Genomic DNA, 17988 nt, shown 5'->3' with positions numbered 1-17988 from the left:
AAAAATTTTGGTTTTTTCAACCATGGGGCAAATTCTATGGTACCTAGCTTGCTAGAGTTAGATGGGCTTCATCTATCTAGCAAGGGCAAAAGGACTCTAGCCCATAAGTTGTTAGGTCTGATCAGGAGAGCTTTAAACTAGGTTTGAAGGGGAAAGGGCTTGAAACCAGGCTCTCCAGAGATGAGCCTAATGGTGGAGCCTGAGTTAGAAGTGATGTCAGCAGCCCAGCTGAAGTGCGTGTACACCAATGCACGCGGTATGGGTAACAAACAAGAGATGCTGGAAGCCATTGTGCTGCAGGAAAGCTATGATGTAGTCACCCTCATGGAAATGTGGGATGACTCACATGACTGGAGTCCTGCCATGGGTGGCTACAAGCTCTTCAGAAGGGATAGGCAAGGTAGGAGAGGTGGAGAGGTGGCTCTATATGTTAGAGAGTCTCTTGACTCTGTGGAACTGGAAGTCAGTAACGATAAGGTTGAGTGCCTGTGGATCAGAATCAAGAGGAAAGCCAACAAGGCTGACATCCTGGTGGAAGTCTGCTATAGACCACCCAACCAGGATGATGAGGGTAATGAATTATTCTACAAGCAGCTGGTGGATGTCTCAAAATCACCAGTCCTCGTTCTTGTGGGTGACTTTAACCTGCCGGATGTCTGTTGGAAACTCCACACAGCAGAGAAGAGGTAGTCTAGGAGATTCCTAGAGTGTATGGAGGATAATTTCCTGCTCCAGCTGGTAAATGAGCCTACCATGTGTGGGGCCCCACTAGACCTTCTGTTCACAAACAGAGAGGGGCTGGTGGAAGATGCAGTGGTCAAAGACCATCTGGGGCACAGTGACCATGAAATAATAGAGTTTTCAATACTCAGGGATGCAAAGAGGGCCATCAATAAAACTTCCACCCTGGACTTCCACAGGGCAGATTTCGGCCTACTCAGAAGACTCATTCAGAGGGTACCTTGGGAAACAGCCCTTGAAAATAAAGGGGTCCAGGAGGGATGGACATGCTTCAAGAAGGAAGTCTTGAAAGCACAGGAGCAGGCTGTCCCAGTGTACTGAAAGATGAGCCAGTGGGGAAGACGGTGAGCCTGGCTGAACAGGGAGATTTTAAAGGAAATTAGGGGAAAAAAGAGAGCTTACCGACTATAGAAAAAAAGGGCTGGCTACTCATGAAGTGTTTAGGAATATAGTTAGGTCATGCAGAAAGAAAATTAGAGAGACAAAGGCACAATTTGAACTCATCTAGACACTTCTGGTAGGGATGACAAGAAATGCTTCTACAAATACATCAATAGCAAAAGGAGGGGTAAGAAAAACCTCCATTCTTTTTTGAACATGGGGGGGAACATAGTCACCAAAGATGAGGAAAAAGCTGAGGTACTTAACACCTTCTTTGCTTCAGTTTTCAACAGTAAGACAGGTTGCCCCTCAGGACAGCTGGCTTCCAGAACTGGTAGACAGAGACAGGAAGCTGAATAGCCCCCCTGTAATCCAGGAGGAAATAGAGACCTGCTGAGCTACTTGGATCCTCACAAGTCTATGAACCAGAAGGGTTCCACCCAAGGGTGATGAGTGAGCTGGCAGAAGAGCTCACCAAGCAACTCTCCATCATTTAACAACAGTCCTGGCTCACCAGGGAGGTCCCAGATGATTGGAAGTTGGCAAATGTCACACTGATCCACAAAAAGGACTACAGTGAGGACCTGGGAAACTACAGGCCTGTCAGCCTGACCTCAGTACCTGGCAAGGTTACGGAGCAGATCATCCTAAATGCAATCACACAGCACCTACAGGATGGACAAGAGATCAGACCCAGCCAGCCCAGGTTTAGGAAGGGTAGGTCCTGTCTGACCAACCTGATCTCCTTTTATGATCAGGTGACCCACCTGGTAGATGAGGGGAAGGCTGTGGATGTGTCTACCCGGACTTCAGCAAAGCCTTTGACACCATGTCCCATAGCACACTCCTGGAAAAGCTGGCAGCCCATGGCTTGGACAGGGGCACTCTCTGCTGGGTTAAGAACTGGATGAGGTTCAACAAAGCCAAGTACCGGGTCCTCCACTTTGGTCACAACAACAGCTGAAGTGCTACAGGCTGGGGACAGAGTGGCTGGAGAGCAGCCAGGCAGAAAGGGACCTGGGAGTTTGGATTGACAGGAAGCTGAACATGAGCCAGCAGTGTGCCCAGGTGGCCAAGGCGGCCAATGGCATCCTGGCCTGGATCAGGAACAGTGTGGCCAGCAGGACCAGGGAAGTGATTGTTCCCCTGGACTCAGCACTGCTGAGGCCACAGCTGGAGTGTTGTGTCCAGTTCTGGGCCCCTCAGTTCAGGAAGGATATTGAGGTGCTGGAGCAGGTCCAGAGAACACAGGTCCTATGACAAGAGGCTGAGGGAGCTGGGGTTGTCTGACCTGGAGAAGAGAAGACTTGGGGAGACCTCATCACTCTCTACAACTCCCTGAAAGGAGGTTGTAGCCAGGTGGGGGTTGGTCTCTTCTCCCAGGCAACCAGCAGTAGGACAAGAGGACACAGTCTTAAGCTGTGCCAGGGGAGGTTTAGGTCGGATATTAGGAAGAAATTCTTTACGGAGAGGGTAATCAGACATTGGAATGGGCTGCTCAGGGAAGTGGTGGATTCTCCGTCCCTGGAGGTTTTTAAGATGAGACTGGATGTGGCACTTAGTGCCATGGTCTAGTAATCACAGCAGTGTTGGATCAAGGGTTGGACTTGATGATCTCAGAGGTCTTTTCCAACCCAGCTGATTCTATGATTCTATGATTCCTTCCCACATTAAGCTAAAATTAAGTACTCTTTTGACCTTTGACTAAGACCTTTTGATTTCTCAAGTATATTCAATGTATCCTTTGAAAGTATCTTCTATCTCTCTCAAAATTCTTTGGGATCTTAATACCATAAGTTTTTTACAAGTCTTCTTAACTAACTCTCTAAAAGGTGCCTGTAGTAACTAATGGTGAATAGATTCATAGAGCTTTGCTAGTTTAGGTGAGCAAGAAATACTACAATAAACGCAATGAAATATAAGTTGATGCGGTTTTGTTCTACTTCGTGGTGGTTAGTGATATTATAACCTTGTCATCACCAGGAATTTTACTAGGTTCATTAGGTATTATTCCGCATCTAGTTTGGAATTGCCCTCAAGTGGCCACTGCATTCTGAAATCAAAGTGGTATAATCCTAAAATAGACGTTCTTCTCATGAAGTGGCTTTATGCAATTCTGAATTAATTACTTTTATTTCAAAGCAGAAAGCCTACAGGGGTTATGCAGTGACAGCCAACTTGGTTGCTTTCCACCGTCTATCGTTAATATCCTCATTGCATTTTTCCACTCACTTTTCCCCCTTGAATTGCATTTCATCTGTTTTACAGAGTTGCTAGGGAAGATTGGAAAATTTGGTAGTGTTGGCACAGCCTTGCTGCAAAGGACAGGTTTGTCCTTTCTTCAATTTGTGGCTTGTCCTATGGACTAAATCTATCTAGAACAGGACAATTCAGAGAGAACACTGTATTGGAACGTCTGATGTAGATGTAGTGTAATGCTCAAAAAAAAAAAAAAGTTCAGAAGTACCAAACTCTTTATGCATAAGTGACTCCAGAAACAGAGAGTGTTGTTTTTTTCAGTTCATTACTTTATATTAAATTATATCTCCCTTGGTTGCTGTTTCTATCTAGGACATGACAGGACATTTAGGGGGCCTACAAGGAAACTGGAGAGTGACTCTTCATCAGGAACTATAGTGATACGTAAAAGGAGCAATGGATTCAAAGTGAAAGAGGGGAAACTTATGTTAGCTGTAAGGAAGAAATCCTTTACTGTGAGGATGGTGAGGTACTGGAACAGGTTGCCAGAGAAGTTTTAGATACTCCATCCATGGCAACGTTCAAGGCCCCCCTGGATGGGGCTTTGAGCAACCTGGTCTAGTGGAAAGTGTCTCTGCCCACAGCAGGGGAGTTGGAACACGGTGATCTTTAAGGTACCTCAAACCCAAACCATTCTATGATTCTATGATGCTATGACCATGCCTGACTGAAAGCTGAAAGGCTTTGACAAAAAATCCTATGAGAAAATATCAGAAAGAGCAGACAGACAACATTTTAATGAAACTAGATTGTCAACATCATTATAGTTCTGAAGTACCTGCTGTTTAAGCCCTCCAGTTTTGTCATTAATCATGCAAGAAAGACATCAGTTATGCCACCTCACTGGCTTTTCAATAGCAGCTCAAGGGCTCTGACGCTCTAATCTGAGAGATCTGTAAACTTGTAAAGGAAAAAACTTTAAAACCTATCTACTTTTTCTCCAATAGAAGATCTTAGTTATACCGAAGACAATTGTTAACCAGAATTTTCAGCCTGTTGAGATGATGATTAATTATATTGCTGGCAAAATTCCTTGTTCAAGAGGTAATCTCTAATCCCTCCACACAACCATGGTTTTCGAAACAGTGAATTGGACATTTCTAGGTTTTCTTCTCCTAAACTATCACTGCAGCATGTGCAACACCAGCACGTTACTAAGTCAGTCCACTCTACCAGTTAGATCCCTTCCCATTATGCCTAATTGCATTTATTAAAAAGGCAAATATACCATTTTCTTTGTGCCTTTGAAAATATTTTACTGCACCCTGAACACAGATATGCCATATGTGGAGTTGCACACATCAAAGGTTCCAGTAGCAGATTACTTGTTCTACATTTCCCTATTTAGCTTTTTAAATATTTGTTTGTATGTTTGTTTCTGCAGTAAACAGGATTTAAAATGATATAAAAGCAATAATGAAACAATAAAGTGCTCTCCTGTGTAGAGTTTGTGCTGCATTTAATTGGCACAATGGAACAGTTTATGGCAAGTATTCTTGGGTGTATGACAGTTTACTGTTATTGTGCTGCAGATGTTTCTAGGTAACCTTTAAAAGGAGTGGAAAATACAGAAATTTCAGATTGTTGCTTGTGTTTTATGAGCATATTTTATAGACATCTATAGAGATGAGAATGAAAAAAAATAATGGTGACATTATTGCACAAGAATAGACCACCGTTAATATGTCTCAGTGGGGGTCCAATAAACCCCACAGTCATGGTGCAGCTTAGTGTGAAAATCAAGTTTGACTTTTGCAGGCACAGAGACCTACAGAAAATCAGCAGGGGCAAAAACATACAGGAAAAAATTTACAGCCAAGGTTGAAAGAAGGAATATTGAAGCTAATTCAGAGACAGGGTAGAGAATACATGATTTGTAATATTATTCTAAAGTATGAAGCAGTTATATGTATTTAGGTATGTACACATATATAATATAAATATGTTCTAAATAGTTTTTAAATGCAATGCCCTGGCTGACAGCTGCTTAAAACAGCTCTGGAATCAAATGAATGAAAATTTTGCAACACTATATCCTTTTATTTCTCTTGTATTGTGGTCAGAACTGTTAGTAGTACCAATTTAACCTGTTTGAAGTCCCTAGAAGTCACTAAACCTGAAGTGATTAACAATGTCTGAGATATCAGCAGAGGGGATTTGCAAATGGAATTGTCTGGATGTCTTAGAAGAGCTGTAAAACTCTTCAGGTTTTGTGGGGCTTATTTCCTCATGCTTTTTTCTCTTATGGTGTTACATTTCCTTGCTAACCCTCTTTGCCATATCATTAAGTGAACCTCCTTACCAACAGAGTTTGGGATAGCTCACTAGCCCAAGGTGCAGTAGTTTGAACACAGGACAAAGGAACTTTGGTGCAAAGGACTGTAATGTTGGAGAATAGGTATGCATATGTTCTCCCAGAAAAGAAAAATAAACAACAACAAAACCCAAACCCAAACAAATAAAATCACAAACAAACAAAAAAGAAAAAAAACCTCCAAAACGCAAACACTCCCCCCTCCCAACAAGAGAGAAGGTATGAGGAATATTAACAACCAAAATACCACAAATAGGTAGCAAGTTAAGCACAAGTACAGGTTGGGCAGAGAATAGATCAAAACTAGTCCTGGGAAGAAATACTTGAGGGTATTTGTAGACAAAAAGCTTAATATAACTTAGCAATGTGTGCTTGCAGCCCATAAAGCCAACCTTGTTCTGGGCTGCATCAAAACAAAGGTGATCAGGAGATTGAGGTGTTGATTCTGTCCTTTTATTTTGCCCTTGTGGGACCCTTCCTGGAGTGTAGCATCCAGCTCTCAGGCCCACGACACAGGAAGAACATGGACCTGTCGGAGTGAGACCAGAGGAGGGTCAGAAAGATGATTAGAGAGCTGGACCACCTTTTCTGTGAAGACAGGTTGAAAGAATTGGAGTTGTTCAGCCTAGAGAAGAGAAGGTTTCAAGGAGACCTTATACCACCTTCCAGTTCCTAAAGAGGGCTTACAAAAGAGCTGGAGGGGAACCTTTCACAGGGGCATGTAGTGATGGGACAAGAGAGAATAGCCTTAAACTGAAGGATGGTAGATTTAAATTAGCTGTTAGGAAGAAATTCTTTACTGTGAGAGTGGTGAGGTACTGGTACAAGTTGTCCAGAGAAGTTGTGGACTCCTCATCCCTGGAGGTGTTCAAGGCCAGATTGGATAAGGCTTTGAGTAACCTGGTCCAGTGGAGGGTAGCTTGCCTATGGCAGGGTGGTTGGATCTGGATGATCTTTAAGGTCCCTTCTAATCCAAACCATTCTATGACTCTGTAAGTCAAATACCCAAACATAGATATCTGGTGCCCTCTTATTTATCATTGGACTTGTCTTCTTGGAGACAATGGTTCGGTTTCCTTAATGTTAGCAGGGATTTGAGAATGGATTTCTCCTGTTCTTTGTGTACTTCTATATGAGTGGAGGAGAGGTAGGTAATGCATGCATCTGCCCCTGTATTTCCTTGAATTTTATTACAAGTGTCACAAAAAATCACTGCTACCAGACAGCCAGGGCAATACATTATGGATTTCTAAAATATTTTGCCTATTTTATTCCGGCTGTAACTGCCCAGTATATTTAATAGGGATTTGAGAAATTCTTTGATTTGATTGTCCACAGACTATAGGGTATTTAACATATGAGGCAAAAAACTGCTTTATTATGGTGAATTTGCAGAAGAAAATTACCATCTTAGTTTCATACATCCTCCACCTGGGGGAGTTTTCCTGCAGAAATGCAACAAGTTTTAGTTTGGATGTATTTCGACTTGGGCTTGAGAATCCTGGCAATAAAAGTGCATTTAACTACTTTAACAGTTATCATCTTACACGATATTACCTAAACCTAAGGCCTTTTTCATTACATCTAACAGTGACAACCATCTTTGATTGTTTTCATTGAATGTTTGAATCAATTCTGCATAATGAGAGAGATCGTTGCTTTTAAAATCCTGTCTCCCTGCAATGACATCTCTGTTTCTGTTCATAATTTTATTCTGGAAAATTGAGTTAAATCTGCTGCTGGGATTGGTCACAAAGGTGTGTCAGCATCTCTGCAGAATAATTCAGGAGATGATTCCTGAATGTATCCTAAATGGTCTTAAGGGAAGTAGTGAATATGGAATCAGACACATCTCCAAGGAGCAATGAAAGATGAGGAATTGTCACCCTTAAAGATTTTCAAAATTTGACTAATCAATACCCTGAGAACCCTCCTTTAAGTTTGACATAAGACCTCCTTTGAGGAGGCAGATGGACTAAATGGGACACCTAAATTATTCCAAGTAGGAATCCAAACCCTGACACAATGAAAGCATTTGCTTTGGTCAGCACTGGGTCAATTATTTTCTTCTTGTTGTTCCCTTCAGAACTTCATAGGCATGCTGTCTGAGACCTCTGTGCATACTTTGAGCAATATTATACAAGTGCCATACAGATTATTAGCAAACAACCCTGTTCTACTCATTTTTCAAAGTTATCATAAAAAATAAGCAACTTTATTAATAATATCTGTTCCTTTTCTGCAATAGTATCAAAAGCAAAAGACTGTAAAAGGTTTTATACATACAGTTGGAATCACAAATTTGAATATACAATCACAAATTAGAAAAGAGATTGAATAGGGTTAGGCAGTAGGAATTACATTTTCTTTGATAGCAACTGCAGACATCCATTTCCTCAACACTGAGGTTTATGACTGAACCTCTTTTCTGCATTATTTTGGTTCTGCACGAGCATACACTAAGCAGGTAGATCAACTCAGTGCTAAAAATCATGGTTTCACATTCCTCCTTTTGTTTAAAAAGTTGAAGCTTGCTTTATTTCTGTCACTTGAACACTTGCAATAGCTACCTCTAGAGTGAACAGTGATGAGTTGTTACACATTGCTGGCTCACTTGCATAGTGCAACAATTAATGTTGTATTTTCCCTATTTGGTGCCTATTTGAGTTTTATCTTTTGTTAGAGGTAAACTTATTCTCTCATGATGAAGGTCTACAGTACTGACACTGATTTTTTTCCCCCCTAAGATCTCCAGCACTTAAATCACTTAGCATACGTTCATTTCCAATCTAAAAATTAGATATCTTTGAATAGAAATTTGTCTACCTTTTTACCCCTTCCCTTGTAAATTGTCACATCCTATATTTAGTATATTAATTGAATACAATCCATGTATTCTATTTAGAAGAGAACTTCAGTCTTTATGATCAAGGACTGTGACTTAGAGGTAGGATCCCTGGCTGGATTGACATTAATTAGATGTGACAGCCACCCAACACTCAGGTTCAGCACAGACCCTGCAAGTGTCAGGAGCTCAGCACATTACCGTAGGATCTTCTGCACTTGACAGCAGAGTGGTGAATACTAATCTAACATGCTTGAAAAGGAGTTTGCAATATTCATTGCTTAAAATTGATAGGAGAAGTACTATCTCATTAAGAGTGGGATTCTTTAATTGTTCCTTGCATTTTTAATGTGATAAGTAGGACTCTTTCCCACATTGCAGCAAAAACAGAGTATGGTAATGCAGAAGTGATAGATGTCTGTCTCTGAGAGTCTGTCACACATCCAGCTATGCACTACAGGCAACTCAGACAGATGTTAAAAATACCTCTGCAGGAACACAGATAAAAACACGTCAGGAGGAACTGCAAGCGCAGAGTCCATTTAAGGCCCGGTAGGCCTGATTCAGTGAAGCGTTTGCATATATGATATCTGGGGACATCTCTAGATTAAGTGTGTGCTCCAGGTCTTCATAAAATCATTGAGTTTTAAGTGTGGCTTTCAAAGTAAACACATTTAAGGGCACTGAGAACTGGATTTCAGGGGAATGAAAGGAGGAAAGGAATGTCAGAGAGTATAAAGCCTGGAATCTTGATTTAGAAGAGCACTCAAATTTAAACACAAGCCCAAAGCACTTTTCTGCACAGGATGTGTAGGATGAATCCATGCATTACAAAGTATGGCATAATGCTTAGTAGAGTGTGACATTAATAAGAGAACATGGCTACTTAGCACTTGAAACAAGTGGTTTAATCTTTTAATTCCAGTATTATTAACGGTCTAAAGCTTTGTAGGTTGGAATGGTTTCTTGCACTCTAGACTGCTATGTTTTCCTAAGGAAAAAGCTAAGGAAAGTAAAAAAAAAAAAAAAAAAAAAAAGGCAGCACACCTTCTTCTATTAACATTGGCCAAAACATCTAATCTTGTGTTAATAATCCTGGTAAGAATAAATATATACAAAGAAACACGACCAAGTGGAGGACAGCACACAGGGTGTAAGTCTACTAGAGCAAAACTGCTGAACATTTGTTTTTCCATGAAGTAATGTGTGATTAGGCAAATGAAGCCACACTGTAAAAGAAGACTAGACACACATCTGCCCGTGGGACAGTGAAGCACTTGTGTTTTTCTGGGTTAAAATCAGGTGGGATACAACACATTACACTTGCCAAGTCTCTGTTACCTCTTCTGGGAGCAATGACTGTATCAAAAGGTGCATCTGCTGATCTAGACAACTATCTTTTCCTTGGAAGGAGACAAGGAAATATGTCTCCAAACTTTGATTCTTTCTTGAAGGTTTATTGTCCTCCTATTTCAAATGTAATATGCCTGCAGGAAGGCTCCTGGGGCAGTGATAGACCCCAGACAGATCTGAAGACAACTGTACTTTTTCCATCCCTTCCTCTTGCAGCTCAGAGGCTATGTACTACAGGAGGAAAGTATATTCACTACATTGTTGACTTGGTTTGGAACAATTTAGAGGGGGTTGAAACTTTGGATAGAAGTTTCCTCCCTCAGATTCAATACCCTTGTTTCCTCCAATATAGAGGGTGACACAAAATACACTCAGATGTAAGTGAAAAAATAACTGTTTACTAAGAAAAATGTTAATAATAATACTGATAAAACTGTGTTAAACCAATCGATGAGGAGAAACTTCCCAAGCCATTCCCACTGGACCAAATCGAGATGGTAGCCAGCCTCCCCCACATGGAAAAAACACACATGTGGCCACAGGACAGACATAAGATGGCTGCCCTTTCATGTGGTTCTCCTCTCCCACACCTGCAAAACCTGGCAGGAATAGTTGGAGAGTCAGCGCTGGCAGGAAATGGTGGATAGCTGGGATTTGATATCGGCAGACGCTTACATGGTGCTGGAGTGAGGCTGCAGTGCTGGTACAGTCAGTTGGAGCAGGGCTGTAGATCCCCCAGGTGACTGGAAGGACCCAAAAGACACATTGGATCCAGTGACGAGACCTGGCTGTTCAATTTCAGCTCATTGGTCAAAGTGGTGGTTGCAGTCCAGATCTGTTGATGTGGTGGTGGAAGCCCCAGTGGTGAGGGAAGACCTGAAACTCAGAGTTATATGTGCTCAGGTTCAGGTGGGAATGCCTCCGGTACCTCCCCTGAGTCAGGAAGTTTTACCCTGGAAGATGATACTTGGGAGTCTTTGACTGTCTCTTATGTCAGCACAGCTGAGTCCATTATGGATCATTATGGTTCGTCAAGGAGAGATGAATACCTTCAGGCTAGGTGTGAATGTTCCAGGGAGTCACAGCTGAGTCATCTGTGTAAGGAAAAGGCAACACTACCCCACCTCTTAGGATTTGCCTCTTACCTTACCTTTTTTAACACCCAGCTTGCACCCTGAGGTGTCAGATATGAATGCCTTTAGCACCTGACCTGGATGGCCTCTCAGCACACTGTTAGCAACACACACTGCTGATTGAGTCATGAGCACCAATAGTCCAGTCTCTTACAGCATCTGGACAGTCACTGCAAGTTTGAGTTATTAATCACCAGCACTTCAGTCTCTTTAAAGAAGGCAAAACACCAAAAAGCCAAAGAGGCATATTTGGAGAAAAGAAAAGGTGGATACCAAAATTTTTGTGTAATTCAGGACAATTGTGAAAATGAAAATGTTTCACTGGTTAAAACCTGTGATGACTGTAGCTGAGCTCAATGCTGCTGTGTGTCCTAGAGAAATGTCTCTTGGATGGCAAAATATGCCCTCTCAGGAGGGAAACCGGAAAGATCTCTATAAGATTTCACCCTAAACAGTCTTGCACATGTTACACTGTCATATAAAGAGATTTCTCCATCCATCTGGTCTTTGTTGACTACCAAGGTTGTGGACTCCCCATCCCTGGAGGTGTTCAAGTCCAGGTTGGATGGGGCTCTGAGGAACCTGCTCACGGTAGGGGGTTTGGAACTAGATGATTTTTGAGGTGTCTTCCAACTCAAATTGTTCTATGGTTCTATGATTCTGTGACCTAGGGCGAGCCAGACAGAGTGAGCTCCATGGGTGGATCGATCTCTGTGGACAGATCAGGAGGCAGCAGAACTCTTTCCAGTTTAACAAGGTCAGAGAGGAAAACCTTAGGAATTAATCAGTGTGATGAATTTTATGAGAATGTCTTTTAAAAAAATCATACAATGTTTCTTGCTGCTAAAGCACAGTGGGAATTAAAATCAGAATTTTAGTGTAGCTTGGTAGATTACTTACCACGTCAGCATTTCTATTTTGTATGCTTTGTATAGATATGTTTTTCTGTCAACATGCCTTTTATTTTATTGAGAAAACTACTATATTTTACAACAGTAGGTTAGATCGTTCACTTGCCTAAGTGCACAAGTATATCTGAAAACACATTTTGTAATCCTCTGATTCACTGCGCAGAATACACATGCATATATTATGATATTTCATTATCACAAAATGCCCTGATCTAACATTTTAGTACAATTCTTATGATTCTGGTAGGAGAAATAATAAAATCAAATAATTTCAGAGAACTATCCACAATACCTATAAAAAATTTTTTCCCACTAAGAAGGTTCAAAAAATATTTTATCAAACATATTGCATCTGATGGGCAATCTACCCACAACAGCATATAAATTCTCACAAAATTAAGACAGAAAGATATTAATGTTCTTCACAGAATGTACTATTAACAAAAAAGTTTAACCAAAAAAAGTCTGAATTGCCTCAGATGCCCACATGAAGAATTTTCTCTCTTGTTTCTACTGTACAGAATGAGATATGGTAAAGAGATTTTCTAGGGTAAGGTGAAAGCTGAGCAAATTTTATTCATCTTGATAAATATTCCAGGCAATTTTCAGCACACAGGAAAAAGGAAGAACAGTGAAGTGTTTCACGCTTGCAAGCTGTTGTTACATATTTCAAAATAGGAAAAATTACAATTCACATAATTTTACAGCTACTGTGTTAATTCCATTTACCTGTACAAAAATGAATGTTCTTTGTGCATGAAATATTCATATAATTTGGTTCTAACCTGGTGGAAAAAAGACTGAGTCGCTAGAAATTAGGAGACTGATTTCTAAAGAAAAGAAATGGATTTTGGGGGCTAAGGCTTTAGCTGTACTGATTGTTCAAAGGAGCTTAACATGTGGATATACTTTGCTAAAGGATTTCCCAGAGGGCTAATGTGGTAAAAGAAGTCAGACGTGTTACATGATTAACAGCTGCTTTGGCATCATAATTCCAGTGGTCATCAATTAGATCAGTGTAATGGGGTCAACCACAAACTGTCAAAACTGTACAGACAACAAAGGGGACAACCATTGAGACAAAGAGGGGAAAAAATAGGATGGAACAAAGGCAAACCTTATATCAATTTTTTGGCTGATAGAATGTATTCTTATGATAGATTGACTGGCTGAAATCTCATAAACGAGTTATGACAAGATTAACAGGCTTATAGTCATTTAGAAGTGACACCGTCTACCAAATGACCTGGAGGGGACCATTTGTTGCAGCATGAGTATTGGTTAAAACTGGGTAAAATCTCAGCTGGAAAGGAAAAATCCATCTTCATCTCTTACTATCTGTGACAAAAGATAAAATACAGGAAGGTAAGATACAGCAAAGAAAAAACCCAATTGACTATTAACAAAAACCAGCCACCAGTAAACTGATGTCTCACTTTGTCTTGTAAAAGGGCATCAAAGAAGATGCAAATAAGAAAAACAGTTTCAAATACCAAAGGTAATTAAGAATATATGGACAAGAAAAGAGAAATCTAAACTCATCTTCCTCATAGAAAATCTATAGTTCCCAGGGAAAACCAAGATATTCTCTCAAAATAATTAAATTGCCCTTACAGGAGTTACCATCAACCTAGGATTATTAGGGGGGTTTATATGTTATTACTTTTTTACATTTATACTGTACTTCTTGGTATTTCTATCTTCCTCACCAAGAAAAGAAAGATACACTTGAGACTTAATCCAAGATGGTTGTGGTTGATCTTCACCCTATTAGGGTGTTGCTTTTGTATAACAATCACCAAGAAATAGGAAAGAAACTGTACATCACCCTTTCTGTAGCATGCTGAGATTGATAGATTCCAAGAGACTACAATGAACTGTCCTTCCACACATTTATGAAGGTATTTTAATCAGTGAGCTTTAAAACTCTACCTTCCATTGATACATCATATATCTGCTTTCCATTTCCTAGATCTGTCCTAATTTTCTGACTTTAGAGGTTCTGTCTAGGCGGACTGTAGTGATGCCTTTTGTGAGAAGACACCAGAAGCTGCCCCCACGTCTCGCAGACACAGTTCCAGCTGCTCCGGAATGGCCCCACCATTGGCCAAAAATGAGCCCATCAGTGATGTTGGTGATGCCTCTGTGATAACATATTTAGGGAAAGGTATAAAATGCTGCACAGCAGCTGGGAGAGAGGAGTGAGAACATGTGACAAGAACAGCCCTGCAGACACTGGGTCAGTGCAGAAGGAGGGACAGGAGGTGTTCCAAGTGCCAGACCACAGATTCCCCTGCAGCCTGTCATGCAGACCATGGTGATGTAGGCTGTCCTCCTGCAGCTCAAGGAGGTTCACCCTGGAGCAGAGATCCTCCTGGAGGACCCCCACACCGGCACAGACAGATATGCCGTGAAGGAAGCTGCAGCCTGTGGAAAGTCAGGGCTAGAGCTGGGTCCTGGCAGGAACCTTGGCCCATGAGGTGAGTCCGCAGAGGAGAGTTTATTGGCAGGAACTTTCTTTCTCTTATGAGATTCAGCAGCCCTACAACTACAGTTGCATACAAATCTGCTATAGTTGTACTAAGAAAGCTGTGTGGATAATACCACACATAAGTGATACATACTATCTTTATATATAGTATTCTTTCTATAAAATACTACATATATATTGGACTGTATATTGTACTAAAGCCAATGTTTTCAGAAATGACAGTTGAATTTGGATAGTCAGTGAAAGCTGCTAATCAGCACAAGTTAGTTGCAATATTTTTGCTGAGCCTTGTTAAGCTCCAGTTTCTGGAATCATATGGGTCTGAGGGACTTTTCATTGCCTTTTTTTAGAAAAAGGTTATTCCAGATCTTGTTTGATGAGAAAATCTGGAAGAAAAAAAATCATAAGAAGCCCTCAATGTTCAGAATCAGAAAAGAAAGCTTTATTTTGTTTCTAAATGAATCTTATTACTCTGAAACTAACAGGTTTGTATTTGGGGATATTTTTCCTCATGACCTTTGCATACTTGATAAGCATTGCTGTGGATTTTGTGTTTTCTGTGTCTCCCTTGTATAATGGTGACACACCCACCGGTAGTTCAGTGGGCACTTCGAGGCTCCCATAATTCCAGAATTCAATCTACTTTTGCTTGAATTCTTTGATGTAGATACTTCAGTGTATCTGTTCAGCGGAAAATGAACATATACAAATCTGACACACCGTTTAAGTCTCTGATTTTTGGTGACATTTGAGATCCTGATTTCCCCTTTTATAAATATCATCCACCTGTGGCAATTTGGTATTGCTGATGCAGCTTTACTCAAATTGTCATAAGAAGATCTACAATAACTTCCTGTTTCCCTTGTGAATTTAAAATATTGTCTTTCTTTCCTGTTAAAATTGAAATATTGTTGTTATTTCCTCTGTTCCATGTTTTTGTTTTAATCATTGCAACACATTGCTCCGCCATGTTCTTGCTTACAGCCCCATCCGTTTGACATATGTACTTGTTCTGACTCCCAATTATTTACTGCATAAGAGTATTCTCTTACGAATCTCCACTGTCAGATTCTCTCTTATACCCAAGAGATATATTTCAAGTAATTTCTACCTTTTTGTAGTTTATTTTTGCTCTTTAATTTCTTTATTAGGTGGTGCATTACATCATAAATACATTTATTGTTTTTAGAGTAGAGGATCAATGCGCATCCAGATGTATTTATGGTTTTTGTTTTTCTTAAATCAAACCTGGCTTTACAGAAATGCAAATGCAGCTATTTCTTTTCTATTCACAAAGTTTACCTGTGATTCATAAACATACAGAGGCAACATATAAAAGCCACAGATGATATTTTATAGATTTTATAGAACTTGCACCTCTAAATCATAAGCTTGATTTTTAACTGTGCTTCCACAACAATCCCCAGATCACCAGACCACGGGATTCTTGACCTGAGGTATAAGGTTCATAAAAGCTGTGATGAAGCTCATTCACTCTCCATCGAGCAGTTCAGGATTTATTAAGGAAAAGGAAACCTGTGGCCAAGTGCCTTTGTACTGTGTTGGTTATTGCAGCAAGCTGGGAATAGAAGACATATAAGTTCTGTGGTTTTTTTCTTTTTTTTTTCCAAAACCCTATGGATGTCACAGTTTAACCCCAGCCAGCAACTAAGCACCACAGAACCACTTGCTCACTCTCCCCTCAGCAGGATGGGGGGGAGGTAATTGGAAGGGTAAAACTGGGTTTTGACAAGAACTGTTTAATAATAGCAATAATAATACCAACAATAATAATGATAATAATCTGTAATGAAAACTAAAATAATACAGAGAGACATAAACACTAAGACAGACAAGTGATGCAAATGAAAAAAATTGCTCACCATTAACTGACCAATGTCCAACCATTCCCAAAGCAGTGGCTTCCCCAATCGGCTTTTCTCCAAGTTTATTACTAGGCATGACACCATACAGTCTGGAGTATCCCTTGGCTCAGCCGAGATTTAGCTGTCCTGAATAAATCTCCTCACAAGTCCTTTGTGCCTCCTTGCTGCTGGGGTGGGGTAAGGAACAGAAAGGGTCTTGACTCTGTGTAAGCACCACTCAGGGATAATGAAACCATCCCTGTGTCATCAGCACTGTTTCCAGCACAAATCCAAAGCATGTCACTATAACAGCTAGCATGGAAAAAATTAACTCTACCCCTGCCAGAACAATGGACTAAAATTCATGAAAGAGTGTGTCAAGCAGGGAAAGCAATTCAAGTCTTTACCCTCTTTCCAAGTGAATGCCTTTGCTTCTAGATTAGAAAATCCTTTGAGTAATTCAGTCTAAACCTGGTCCCACAATGTTTGAATCTAGGAAGTCAACAGTTCTATTGCTTGCTTCACCTCAAGGCAACAGGAGATGGGGCTTCGAACCCCACCAGAAAGAAAAGGTTGAATATTTAAAGTAGTGGGTTATTAAATGGAAAAGAGGGTGGCAGTAGCACTTTGAAGTTGTTGTTTAAAAATTCATAATGAGGAGCTCTGTGGGGGAGGAATACTGAGAATTGACTACTAAGCTGCTCAGCCTTGTCAGCACAGTGGCATCTGTGATCATACCAAGAGGCAGAGCTGAGGCACCTGGAGCACTGCTGCTGCCAGGAGCTGAGGCACTGCAGAGCTGGATGTCTTGGGACTGGCAGCTGCCTCTGTGTTTTGAGGACTGCAATGATGGATATTGAATAGTGTCTTCCACTGAGTACTTATATCCCATTTCAGATCTGGCTTTCTTCAAAGAGTTCAATCACTGGTGGGTAAGACTGCATCTAAAGTCATATGGGGCTGTGCTATCAAAGGTGAGAACTCTGAGGAGTCGTAAACTGCTGACTTGTGTGACATGTTGGACCCATTACCATGTGTTGGTTTTATCAGGAGGTAGGAGTAAGGTAGGAATAATGGTATCTTCAACTGCATACTTGAGCTAAGACCGTGTGGCAGCAGTCCTTGTTTCCACTTACCAGGAATGCAAAGCACTACCCAAGACTGGTATTTCCCCTGAAAAAGGAGAGAAGATGGGCTCCAGCACAGGGGATTTGCCAAAATATCCCGAGCCCCCAACCCCAAGACATAGTGTTTCCAGGCACACTATTCTGCATTCCCACACCAGACTGCAGCTTATGGCGTGATGATGGAGGATGACTCTGACAAAAAATACATGTGAGCTTATTGAGATGGAACCCTTAAAATTATGGTCATTTATATATATATATACATATATACACAGCTAAATGAATAAAGACTGAAGGAACAGGCATATAAAATGGGTAGAGAAGTAGACCTAGCGAACATGATAAATATTCATCTAGTTTTATTATGCTAGTCATAGAGTCTGCAATATTTCCAATCATTATCTATATCTCTTTGAATGTTTAGATTATGAGCCTCTTTGGGAAAGAGCACTTCATTTTGTTCTGTTAGTCTAATATCTGTACTTGGATAGAGATGGGGACAGGAGGAAGAAGCATAGTTCTTAGCCTTGAAGACCTTAGGACATCAAAGGTTTCTGCTGTAATGTCT

This window comes from Corapipo altera, unplaced genomic scaffold (assembly GCF_003945725.1).
Source record: "Corapipo altera isolate COAL_440 unplaced genomic scaffold, ASM394572v1 0, whole genome shotgun sequence".
Taxonomy (NCBI): Eukaryota; Metazoa; Chordata; class Aves; order Passeriformes; family Pipridae; genus Corapipo; species Corapipo altera.
Note: the sequence above shows the minus strand (reverse complement) of the source record.